Source organism: Canis lupus, chromosome 13, assembly GCF_003254725.2.
Source record: "Canis lupus dingo isolate Sandy chromosome 13, ASM325472v2, whole genome shotgun sequence".
NCBI lineage: Eukaryota > Metazoa > Chordata > Mammalia > Carnivora > Canidae > Canis > Canis lupus.
Window position 1 is genome coordinate 26841409 of NC_064255.1, and position 13368 is coordinate 26854776.

A 13368-nucleotide genomic window follows, 5' to 3' on the forward strand; every position below is an offset into this window, starting at 1 on the left:
AAAAATTAATGCTGTAGTTTCAGGGGTCATAACTAAAAAAAATTTTTTAAATGTCTTTAATGGAAAGTTCACCAACAATGATCACTCCGTGGTGTTACTAAATAATAGAGTAACTGAAAATAAATGTTCAACAGCAAGTAAACAGGAGAGGAAATCAGATTCAGCTAATATAGATGATTACTATAACCACATTTTCTAGATTTTCTGGAGCTGACACATGGCAATCCTTTATGTCATTCACATGCTCTGAAAATTACATTAATTCAGTTTACAAGATAAAATCCCAAGTGGCCTTTTGTACCAGAAACAGCCTAGAAGTCTTTTGGCAAACCTGGATCTCTATTTTTAGTTCAAGGCATGATCAATCATAGGTAGGGGAGAAACACACTTGCCTTGTTTTTTACTCTATCCCTGGTTTCAGAGTTACTGGCTCAGAGTTGGTGTTTAATAATTGTTTATTGGTTGCACAGCTGAATGAATATAAAAAGAAACTCAATAAAAAATAAAAATAAAAAGAAACACACAAATATGCTACAATTTAATTCAGCCATGTTGTAAGATCTGAGAAGAACCCTACATCTTTTTTCTTTGCATATTTGCGATGACTAGCACATAAATGACACTCAAAAATGCTGAATTAACTAATGGTAATTACTAAAATTAATTTCTTGAGCTAAATTTATGCTAGACATAATTTATGATAAACATAGGCAGGTATTTATAAGATCATTTTATGAGAAGCATAGGAGAGAGTACAGAGTTCTCTAGGCGAGAAAATGCATCAGACAATATTTAAGCACTTGAAGCACTAAAGAGGACAATGCACCAAGCAAACACAATTTATCACAGTCATATCATTGGCCAACTGGGGGTACTGTGGCCTTTGTAAAACGATGTGATAAATGCTGTCTGTGGTCATCCAGAAAGTTGCATGGAAGAGGCAGGCCCTACGTAAGGGCTCATAAGATTTGAAGACACTATGGAGAGGTATGGGGACTTAGAAGAGCCAAGCCCAAAGTTAGGGGTATGTTGGGAGCAAACGCACTAAACTATCACTGCATTATTATAAGTCTACAATTCTCAAACAGACCAAAGAAACTTGCATTCTATTTTTTAATAAAAAATTTCAAACAGGGAGAAAAAAACATAAAGAAAACACTTGGGAATCTCATAGCCCAGACACAATATATATCTGAACATTTTCTATATTTGCTTCAGAATTGTAATAAAAAGAACCAAAACAGGACACACACGGTTGAAACCCATGTCTCTCCCAACTCCAAGCTGATGAGCTTTCCTCTTTCTAGGTTAGTCCCTTGCTTGGTTAGTGTCTACCTTCAAGTCTGTATCTGTATATTTCTATGACATTTGTACATATTCAGAAATAAAATGTGTAGAACTTCTTCCAGTTAAAAAATAATGGCATCATACTGATCATATCCTTCTGCAACTTGTGTTCTTTGATCACAAATATCATATCTCAGGTTTTTCATATTGATCTATGTCATTCTAGTTCATCCATTTTTAGAGCTCTCTGGTATTCATTCCATAAATGTGCTCTAAATGCTTTATTCATTCTCCTGATAATGAATATTAAGGTTGTTTCCAAGTTTTGTTAGTTTGTCGTCTTTTGTTTTAACAAAAAAATGTTGCCAGGAATGTTGTAGTTCTGAGTGGTAAATTCTTAGAAGTATAATTGATGATTTATAAAATATGTATATCCTCAAAGTTTTACAAGATACTAAGAAATTACAATTCAAAATGGCAGTGCTAATAAACATTCTCACCAGCAAGTCTGAGTTTATGTTTGCTTCACATATTTGTCAATACTGATATGATCAGACATCTTAATTTTGTCTACGGAATTGGTTCAAAATCTCATTTTTCCCGACAGATTAATTTTTTTCATGTCTGTATTAGCTAGTCCAGTTTCCTCTTCTGCAAATCAGTGGACCGTATTCTCCACTGCTCCTTTATTGATCTTCCTTCTTCTTGTAGTTCTTTATATTAGACACAAATCTCTTGTAATTTATAGGGTAAATAACATGACAGAATTTGTTGCCTTTTTATGTCTTTTAAATACTTTTTTTAAAAAAATATTTCATCTATTTATTTGAGAGAGAGCATGAGCAGGGGGAGGGACAGAGAGGGAGGGAGAAGCAGACTCCCTGCTCAGCAGAGAGCCTGACATGGGGCTCGATCCCAGGAACCTAAGATCATTACTTGAGCCAAAGTCAGATTCTTAACTGACTGAGCCACTCAGGCACTCTTAAAGTACGTTTTTTTTTACTTAGGAATTTTTTTTAACTTTTATTTTATCATAATTTTCCCAGTCTAAACAAATCTAGTTCTCAGAGACAGTTGCTGAGAGAAAGGGGTAGAACAAAAGAGGAGCTAATGACCTTTGCTGCAGATACCTACCTAATAAGCTATCTCTGTCAGTTTCCCCAGGAGAGAGCCTGAGATGACTGCTTTTAAGGTAATAATTTAATGGGGGAGTTTCCTCAGGATATACAGAGGGGAAAGTCAGGCAAAGATGTGATTTGGTGGAAATACAGCCTTTGCCTGGTCCCATGGAGTAGTCTGAAGTATGAATGACGTAAGAGAGTTCCCCCACCTTAGAGAACAAAGCATTCTGAACACCCAAGTCAGTTAATCATTAGTTGCAGGCTACTGCTCACTTTCTCCAAACCCAGGCAGAGAGAACAGCATCCCAGAAATTTCCAGACAAGGTAGTTCTCATCCGCAGAGCACAAGGGCATGCAGACATGAAGCATTAGCAGCCAAAAGTCACAATGGCTGCAGGATGGGAAGCTGCCCCACCCCATAAAGTGGAGCTCTGCAGGACACCAAGTAGGATCTACTACAATGAGTTAAATCATTTAATGTCTCTCCAACCATGTAGCACAGGAAATGTCATCTGCTATTTGGGTCAACATGAACGGATGCTGAGATGTGCTGATAGACTTGCTCAAGGACCACACTAATAAACCAAAGAATCCCAAAATTCAGACCTACTCATTTCTGACTCCAGAATCTGTACCCTATATAATTCGCCATGGCAGCTCCTCTATGAAAGTTTCTGTTCAGCACTTCACCGGTTAATTACAGACTAAGCCAGGGAAGCTTTCTTTCTGCCTAAGGATGGTTGCAGTTGCCTTCAATTATCACCAGGAGAGGAAATGCAGAGTGAACAGACTGCCCGAGTTGGGGGTGGGGGGAGAGAGAATGCTCCACCAGGCTCACCTTCTTTGAGCACCCCATTTGCACCCCATTTTAGTGTCTTTCTCTGGAAAGTGACAAAAGATCTCACCTCCCAGCAAACAGGTTAGGTACCTGAAGGAATCCAGGCTCACTTTGAAGGAAATAAGTGGTGAAGACATTCAGTATCATGACTTGATGTTTGGGAAATCCTCTGATTTCACCTATGACTCCTTCTTCTAGTGTCATAAAGGCATGTGTGGGGGGCGGGGGGGATAGCAACTGTACTCCTTATAAATTAAAGGTCAACAGATCTGAGGCTTTAGCCCTGTCACCTTGCTACAAATCGAAATTGTCACGGAACTTTGAACATGTATTGTTACAGGGGAAGGTCTGCACGGTTCAGCGAGAAACTGTTTATCTTTGTGCTTAATATTATGAAGATTCAAAGGTGCCTCGCCATGCATGCCACTAGGAATACCACTCCCTGCTCTACACTAGGTTCACATGTGTTCTCTCACTTAACAGAGCAAATGATCTAGGAGCATTCAGTGTTTGTTGTCAGCTGCTTTCTCTCATGACAATTTACTCATGAGCCAGCCTGCCATTTGTAAAAGCGATAGACAAAAGATCTGCCAGATGGTTTGGGGATCCGAGAGTAGGAAATGTTTCTACACAATATGTTCTGTTGGGTTCCTGATGACACAGGCACTAAACCAAGGTGACGGAGATGGGGGTACTTGCAGAGTTGGGAAGAATTCTGTTTGTTTGCTACAAACAATGCCATCCAACCCACCGTGAGGACCCCAAGGATCTAAATTACCCTCTTCCTTCTCTAAACACCACTTTGTTCCCTGTCTACCAAAAGAGAGGCCACTGAGGCCGTGTGGCACTTATAAAGGGGAGGGGGCATCCTGTCATGCCCACATGCTGCACTGATCAGTATTCAGCACTCCAATTAAACACTGCAAAGTTAAGTGGTAGTAAAATTAAAATGGAGTCGCAGAATGGAAAGGAATCTCAAACCAGGTGCAATTACACTCATTTTTATATCAGTCTCTTAAATTTTAATGCTTTTTATGGGCCCCTGAATAAATGAATTATACAAGATTCATAACTTTTGAAATGAATTTCAGCTTTCTCCAAAATTCCCTAGTTTCACAGAGATGGTACAGTGGACAATATAATTAAAGAATGGAGTTGAAAAACTTATCCATAGATATTACACTGAAGAAACCGCTATGTAAAAATTGTTGCATGTATAGTAGATCCATAAAAATCCAGGGTGATGAGGAAGACGTTGGATGAAATTTGACACGTCAAGTTGTTTTTTGTTTTGTTTCTGACACCCTCGGAAACACCTCTGCCTACAGGAATCCCCATCACTGGGTCTCCCTGCTATCCACCAAGGACCAAGTATGTTAAGTAATTCTTTATAAGGCATTTTGGTCCAGCTGATCAAGACCCCTTCATATATTCTCCATCAACTTACACCTGGTGTCATAGGGGAAATAAAGTCTTTACGTCTTCATTCACTTATTCCTTTGCTCCTTCATTCTGCCCTGGGCTGAGAGTGTAGACTCTGCATGCTAAGATCAATTTACTTAGCTTCTCTATGCTTCAGTTTATTCATCTATAAAAGGCAGCAATGAATACATTAATTAATTAATATGAATTCTGTACTCATAAGATTATTGTGAAGGTTAAATACATTAATCAATGTAAATCGATGTGGACAATGTCTGCTACATAATGACCACACAAGGTAAGCCGTCATTATTATTCATTCAACAAATATTTTTCGAGCCTTTGCCTCATGTCAGGCACAGCCGTAGGTATAGAGCCCTAAGAACGACCCGAGGAAACCCCATCTCTGACCTCAGAGGGCTCACCTGGATCCCAGATCTCTTTCCTGTTATGGTCCCTCAGAGATGCTACAGAACAGAAAAGTCAGGGGCTAATATTTTATGGACAAGTTTCATATCAAGTACATTAACAAAGCAGAGTATATGCATATGTTACTACTAGTAAAATAGTAGGCCTAATAATTACAATACTTTCCCCCTAATGAGCACTTAAAGTATGTGACAATATATACTTTTTATTTTAATTATATCAGTGCTTCTTTCATGATAGTTATTTTTTCTATTTCATATTTTTACCCTTTTTCTCAAGTTAGGTATGCCAGTCTGTCTATCTATCTATCTATCTATCTATCCATCCATCCATCCCATATTTACTTCTATACATCTGGCAAGGAGTTATTTGAGGCAGCTTACAATAAAAGCAGTCAGGCTGAAAGCTTTCAAATAAGGCCAGCCTCGCACACGCACACATACATACACACACGAGCCACAAAATAGAGGAGTGCAGAAAAAACATTATATCCAGAGAGTTAGTTAAGGAAGATACAATAGCTATCGTGCAATACTCAGTTCTGATATCTCTGGAAGCCAGGGGGGAAAAAACTGATGAATCAGATGAACTCATCATCCAGATGAATACCCATACGAGTTACTAGGGGAAACAATCTCCCTTCTGTTATTTTATCGCCTTCAACTTTGATATTAATTTACCAGTGGAAGGTGGTCTTCACAGAAGAGGTTTGGGGTAACAAAGCCACCCCCACCCTACACTATAAAGGAGCATTCCCCAAATGTCAACATTGCATCTCCCCCATTGTTCTGTCAAATCAATACCAGGGGGCTGACAGACATGAAGCAGGTGACCAGGATTTTTTTTTTTTTTTTTTTTAGGTGATCTGAATTTTTAAAAAGATTTTTTTGCCTAGAAAATCTTGAGGAGAGAATCTTGAATCAATCACTCAAAGTTACCTTCCCCAATGTCAACATCTTAGCTCTATTTATAACAGGAGCAGGTGGTGGTCAAATCAAGATGGATAATGCAAGGAAGAATTTAAAGTGCTTCTCTTCGATGTGATCCTTGTAAGAACAATGATCTAATCTCCATAGGCCAAGTGCACAGAGGACAAAATGAAGGTGTAAATGAGTGACATTTACTTCCACCCTGGGCTGAGAATGCTGCATACATCATCTTTTGTTCAGTCATCCCAACAGGGTTTTGTGTTGTTGTTGTTGTTGTTGTTGTTGTTTTTTGTCTTTTCTGTTGAAATAATTATTATGAATCCATTGCAAGTGAGGAATACAGAACAGAAGGAACTTAAGTAACATGCCCAGTGCCATATAGCTCATACATGGCAGAGCTGGGGTTTGAGTCTTACACTCAGATTCCAAAACTGGTATTTTTTTCTACTCTTAAACTTTTTCAGGATTTTACAGTGAACATTAAAAAAAAAAATACACAAGTTTGTAATCACAGCTGTAATGCAAATGCATTGGTACAAAGATGAGCATGGGCTTGGAGGACCTAACTTCAAGTTATGAGATCTTGAGCATTTTATTTATCAATAAGGTGGAAAAAATAATAATGAGTCTTCAATGATGTTATGAAGGTCAGAAATCATGTATAAAGTGTCCGGAAGACAGGAGATATCCAACAAATGGGAGCAAATAAAGTTATGATTTAAGATCACTTGTGGTCCACATTGTAGAAGGAGACATTGCTATTCTCAGAAAGTAGCAATGGATCTACTTAATGATACAAAAACATATGACAAGGTGTTTTAAAACATCCTGGAGGAAGAGAAACGAAGGAGCAGAAGGGAAGGAAGGAGACATTTGTTGAACATCAAATATGGTGCTAAAAGATTTACTGATACATCCCACTTAGCCATTCCAGCAACTCAATACACAAGATACTATGCTTTTTAGGGGGTAGGGGACAGAAAAGTAAATTAAAGCTTAGAGAACTTAATCAGTTTGTTCAAACTCACCATATGGTAAATGGTAGACCTGAGATTTGAGTTCAGGTCCCTTGATCCCACACCCATTGCCCTGCACCATCCTATGTGGCATCTCAATTAATCAGGAAATAAGCTCCCAGGCGTGTCAGTGCGTTTTTCCATCTCTCACTAATATCACTGGTGATCCTGGGGAACCAGACCCTTCCCATCTCTGCCACTAACTAGAGATGCAGCCACGGCCTCCTCAGGCTCAGTTCCCCCATTTCTAAAATGAAGCAGTGCGCCTCCAGGACTTCTGAGGCCCTTTAAGCTTTAACATTTTATGATGATTCTTTCCCCCCAAAGAACTCTGCTGGCAATACAGAGCGAAGACACAGCACATATGTATGAAAGTTACTCCGTTTATATTAAATTCCACATTCCTGCAGGGATATGTAATGTCTGTTGCCCTTCGGTCGACTCTCTATACTCCAGTGTTTGTTTACAATCATTGGAGCATGAACAGCTATTTTTAAACCTGGCTTTTCATGTAAGAAGGTTAAAACTCAAACTGAATTTGATTTGTTGGAGAATTCAAATCCTCAGGATTATGGCAGGAAAAAAAGAGAAATGGAAGTCACTTTAATTACCCTTTGACTGTCCTCCTGCCCACCCACCCCCCATAATTTCACAAACAAAGATGCCATTGGTTGAGCTGAACTGTATCCAGGGCAGAAAAGTCTTTACATTGGCAACTGATGACCAAAGGTCTTGAGGTTGTTTACTTTACATTTTTGTTCAAAACAACAGGAAGTAATGTTTAGGAGGCAGCTGGCTTGGGAAGTCAGCAAATCCAGGGATCTGCGCAGCTGGGTAAAGCGAAACATAGAGTAGTCTTTTTCAATTGAGTGTTGTTTTTTGTTTTCTGTTTTTTGTTTTTATCTCTCATGCTCTCCTTTAAAGAATACAGCTCTGATGCCAGACAGATGCCTGTTCACCATGTACTAGGAGAAGGGCCCGGTAGAGAGCATGGCACATAATAGGAAGAGAATGCATATGCCTTCCTTCTCTCTTCTGTTGCTAATGTGGGTTTTGTTCTGCTTTTTCATTTGGGCCCATCTGCAGACTTCAGTATAGAACATAAGGTCCCTGAGAGCTGGAATTGCTGGTCTCTCTTGGTTGTCTCCCTATCACTACAGCCGGGAAGAGTATCTCACTTAGAGTGGCTTCAATAAATATTGGATAACTTACTGATGGTTTACATTCCTGGAGCACTTTATAGAAAAATTAGAGAAGTATGTTACCAAGCTGTTGGATAAGATGGAGCGCGACTGCTAATGAGCATGGAGTTTCTTTTGGGGGTTGAAAATGTCCTAAAATTGATTGTGCTGATGGCTGCACAATTCCGTGAATATACTAAAATTCAATGAGTTATACACTTTAAATATTTGAATTATATGGTGTATGAATTATATCTCTATAAAGCCATTTTTAAGAGATTTTTTTTTTAAGTAGGCTCCATGCCCGCATGGATCCCAACACTGGGCTCAATCTCACCATCATGAGATCAGGACCTGAGCCGAGATCAAGAGTTGGATGCTTAACCACTGAGCCACCCAGGTGCCCCTAAGAGACTTTTTAAACCCCTCAAAACTGCACATGCTCAAGAACATCCATATTGAGGCTAGAAGTCAATACCAATGATCTGAATACACAGTGGAGCAGCTGGTAGCCAAATGAACAGGGAGAGATGGGTTAAGAAAAAAGGAGAAGTAATACAGCATCACATTCAAGAAAGAGATGCCCCTGCAGTTCTGTCCTAATGAAGACATGCTCTTTCCCTCCCTGCACTTAGACTCTTCTCAAGATAAGCCTGATAAAGATAGCGAACACAGGTGGAATAGCCAGTAGTCAGAATTTCAAACCTTTTCATTATGTACTAACTCATTCCAAACAGTAACATGACAAGCTGTCAGATGAAAATCTCTTGGCTTCCAAATTCATGAGTTTTCAGGATTGCCAGGAATTCTTGTGTCCTGATTATCTGATCAACTCTTTCATATCAGAAATCACATACTTTGCATAAGGCACACACTGTACAGGCATATTTTTAAATGATTCATTCATATTCATTTACTGTTTAGTATTCACCAGACATTGGGCTAAGTGCTGGATACTGAAAGATAAAATTTAGGATTGAGAGTTAACACTCACAGACCATGGCACATGCCTCATTAGGATTGATCTAGCCCATTATCCTAGTAACTACTTAAGGCAAAGACTAATATCATCATGAACCCCATTGAACAGATGAGAAAACTGAGGACCAGGAAAATTGAGTAACTTGCTTAAGGTCAGGCCACAAGGAAGTGAAGGACCTGACATTATGTAGGGGGAAGCTGTCTCCAAGGCCTGGGCTGCAAACCTCTACTCTCGATGCCTCCCACTCTGAAGCTGGGACATGCCCAAGCAGGGAACAAACACTTAGGTATAATACAACATGCTGAGTGCCCTGGCTTAGGGAGGATCAAGGTGCGCTCAGAGGCAACAGAGTGCTCACATAGCAACTAAGTCACAAAATTTAGAGCTGAATGCAACGCAGAGATAATTTTCTTCAGCTCTTTTGTCTTTCAGATGAAGAAAATGAGGTCTAGACAGAAGCCAAGGACTTGCTCAGTGTCTCACAGCTTATATTAGTCATTGAACTTGATCCCATGTCTCTTAAGTTCCAATACATTCACTCATTTATTCAAAAGTATTTGTGCCAGGCACTGCACTCTTTTCACTACACCCTACTGCACCAATTATAAAGCTAAGAAATTAGTTTAAGAAACAGATATAATTTCATTTTAATCATGCAAAGATCATATTGTCCTATGACAACTTTGCAAATTCATCAAATCACTTTAATGAGGCATAGGAGTGGGGAAAAGAATGACAAAAAGAGAGAAGGGGGTAGATTATTGTCTGGTTGTGCTACATGTTGGATTGATTTATTCCCACATTTCAAGTAGTCTTCCGAATAACCCTATGGGATGTCAGGATTTTGCCATTTTTTAAAATGATGAAATAGGCTCCAAAAAACATCTAAATAATTTTGCACAAAGTTACAAATCTAATAAGTGGGAGGGGGAGAGGAATCTACATTTGAGCCCTGCTTTTACTACCTGCAAAGCCCAAATTCTTTTCTCTTCCATGCTGATTTCTAAGCTCAATAACTACGTAAGTTAAATCTCTCTGGATGGCATGGATTTTTGAATTAATCATTAGATAAATTATAGTTAAGTTTGGAGTTCCATAAAAGCAGTAAGGTGGATAAAATGACCTTTCTTCCTTCCAGTCTTACTTGTCCACGAATATAAAATGTCATCTTCAAATTCTCTATTTCACGTCCCTCTCTCTCTCTCCTTCTCTAGTTTTTTCTTAAACACACAATTTTAAAATATCTTCTTTAGCAGAGCCAGCTGCCATGCACACTTGAAAGCAGATGACCTGGCCAAAAGATCTTATCAACTGATTTTTAATGAAGGTTTCTTTGCTGAATGCCAAGTATAGGAGGTGAGTTGAAAATGGGCATTTCCAAATGTTAAAGAAAGCCACAGACATCCTAAGGCACTTAGATTTCTCAATCAGCCCTTCCTTTGTCCATGCCAAAGGTCACCCTGAGAAGGTGCCTGATGACAGACATTATTTTGCAATGGCTCAAGGCTTTCTATGGTCACATATGTTCCTTTTTCTCCTTTCCAAAGAGTTTTAAGTCAGTGGTCAACATAGTTCTCCTCACATAATATACAAAGGTGATGAATTTATATTGTTCATAATTTTTTAACAATGTTACAATTACAATTGGCTGTCAGTTATTTATTTTTGGTATTTAGCTCAGTAGTTCCCTAGCTTGTCTGCACATTAAAATCACTGGAGAGCTTCAGAAAATATCATTACCTGGGTCTCACTCCTATATATTGTGACAGAAATAGTCCGGTGATGGCCTGGGTTTTAGAATTTTTTAAAGATACCCAGGTGATTCTAATGTGCAGAGAAGTCTGAACCCCATTAAACATTGGACTCATCATTAATTAAGTAACCAAGTCGAGGGGGAGGATAATCTAGCCTTCTCTTCCCAAACCAAACGTGTTCCTTTCAGAGTTCCCTAAAGCTTAAGTCAGGAAAGGAGAGAGTCAATAAGTCATTAACTGAGCTGATAACCACTGGGTGCCAAGCACACATGATGGATCTTTTGGAGCTGTGCTAAAAAAGGTTATATGAACAACTGTATCCCTGCACATTGAGTGGTTGGAAAAAGAATTTATCCTCCAGCTTTTTGTTCCATAGAACCTCAGGTTCAAAAAGAAATCCAGAGGCAGATTAAGAGAGTCCAGAGACATCTTATATGTGTAATAAGAGCTATATTTGTAGAATATTCTAGAAAATATAAAATATTTCTAGATCCATCCTTTTAGAATGGCAAAAGGGATGTAGATGGGACACAAGGTGAGGCACTGCTGGGTTGTCTCCTGTGATGCCAGTAGGAATCCACATAGAACTGATGGCTTGATTATATTAGTGACCAAATATCCTGAAACATGCAAAGCTGAGAGAGTCTCAAGTGGTCCATGTAGAGGGATCTCACACTGGCAAGACAGTTTGGCTAACCTAACCAGTGAATATCAGAGCCACTGGTTGGTGAGCAATTGCAGTTTTGTAGATAACTATTAAAATTACAGTACTGAGGGGCCACTTTTCTTTCAAGCTTCCTATTTCAGACCTACAACACAGGGGCCACTAGTGGGTGCTCAGTTTTTCTTTTCTCTCTCTTCCATTCATTGCATCTGTCCAGATGGGTATTTGAACACAGGGATCTTCCTGGGGTCTGGCGTCTGCCCTTTGGACACAAATGAATGCTCTAGTTTCCATATCTGAACTTAATGTGTGATTGGAGGTATGCAGGTGACAGCAATAGCAAGGGGTGCCACACTGGCCTCGATTCTAGGTCACCTACTTCATTCCAGCTTTGGCCAGAGGACTTCTACCAAAGCAATCAAGTGCTTATCCAGCTACATGCAGTAAGATTTCAACTTCTATTTGTTCCTTAGGGAGAATCCTTTGGGTGAAATGGTGATTGGTTGGTATGCTTTGGAAATAGTTATGTCACTGACCATAATAGGACTGGAATCTCACCCCTAAATTGTACTGCAAACATGTGATAGCATCTACTATGTTTCCAGGGACTGTGATGGTTGCCAGTGATTTAATAAGAACCAGGCCAAGTTCTTGCCTTTAATGAAATTAGAAAGAGATGGAGAAGACAGACCTGTAAATAGATAATCAAAATATGAAGCTCACTTGTTCTGTCTGAAGAGAGCATGAGATTTTGTGAAAGCACAGAAAGGATTTTTCATTTTCCTTGGAGAGTCACAGATAGTATCAGGGATCCAACATTTAAATTGAATCATGAGAGATATGTCTAATAAGAGCTATATTTGTAGAATATTCTGGAAAATATAAAAGATTTCTAGATCCATCCTTTTAGAATATAAAAGCAAGGATCTGTCCATCTTATTCACCACTGCATTCTCAAAATATCATGGAAACACTGAGTCCATTAGCAATTTGATCCTCATAACCTCCCATGCTTGTGAGAAGGTAGAAGGAACATATTCCAGAGAGAGAAAATAAATGTACAGAGACAGCAAATTCATAGTCCATGACCTCATGGAATTCTGACCTGTAGACATTCCAAGAAAAGAATCTCAGTAAACTTCGCCAATGGCTATGCTGGATACACTAAGGGAAAAGGCAAGCGTCTGCCCTACATAATACCTCACACTGTTGCACTTAGTACTTTAGCAAATTCACCGTAGCTCAGAGTCTAGTCCACATCTTTGTAAGTTTATTTTTTTAAAGGCTCCATCGCTCAGGACTGTGCATTAACCTTGCTTGTGAAACTGCTAGAATGACAACTGATTAATTTAGAATGAGAAATCGCCATTACAGAAACCATAATATTCACCTTTTCATGACCAGCCTGTCCTACCTTTGCCAATTTAGTAGATTGCAGCTGCAAATAGTCATAGTGACCAGAACACTCATGTCATAAGACTATCTTCTCCCTGTATAAGAGCAGAAATTATCAGTAGATAGCTTACCATGGAATCACATGTGAAAAAGTTAGGGTATTGAATGCTTAAGGGAACTAAGTTATGATAGCCTAATACATTCCCCCTCTCCATTGGGACAACTGTACGAGTAGAGTCAAACAACACATTATTTGCCACTTTACCAATGGCCCCATAGAAGGAATCAGAATAACCAGAGACCATTAGCTAAAGCACCTTCTCTTGGACAATGTTTCCTCCTGTTTCCAA

At 39.1% G+C, this 13368-nt stretch overlaps 1 long non-coding RNA gene across 20 annotated transcripts in view; it reads right to left on the bottom strand.

The window, feature by feature from the left end:
* Positions 1-13368, bottom strand: part of LOC112662299 (uncharacterized) — a 296118-nt gene that overhangs the window by 232564 nt on the left and 50186 nt on the right. Inside the window, exon 2 of one of the 20 annotated variants that reach the window (XR_007401577.1) lies at positions 13038-13113. The exons of the other annotated variants lie outside the window; for them this stretch is intronic. This is a non-coding gene — a long non-coding RNA (uncharacterized LOC112662299). The remainder of the gene's footprint in view (positions 1-13037; positions 13114-13368) is intronic. 20 annotated transcript variants of the gene reach the window in all.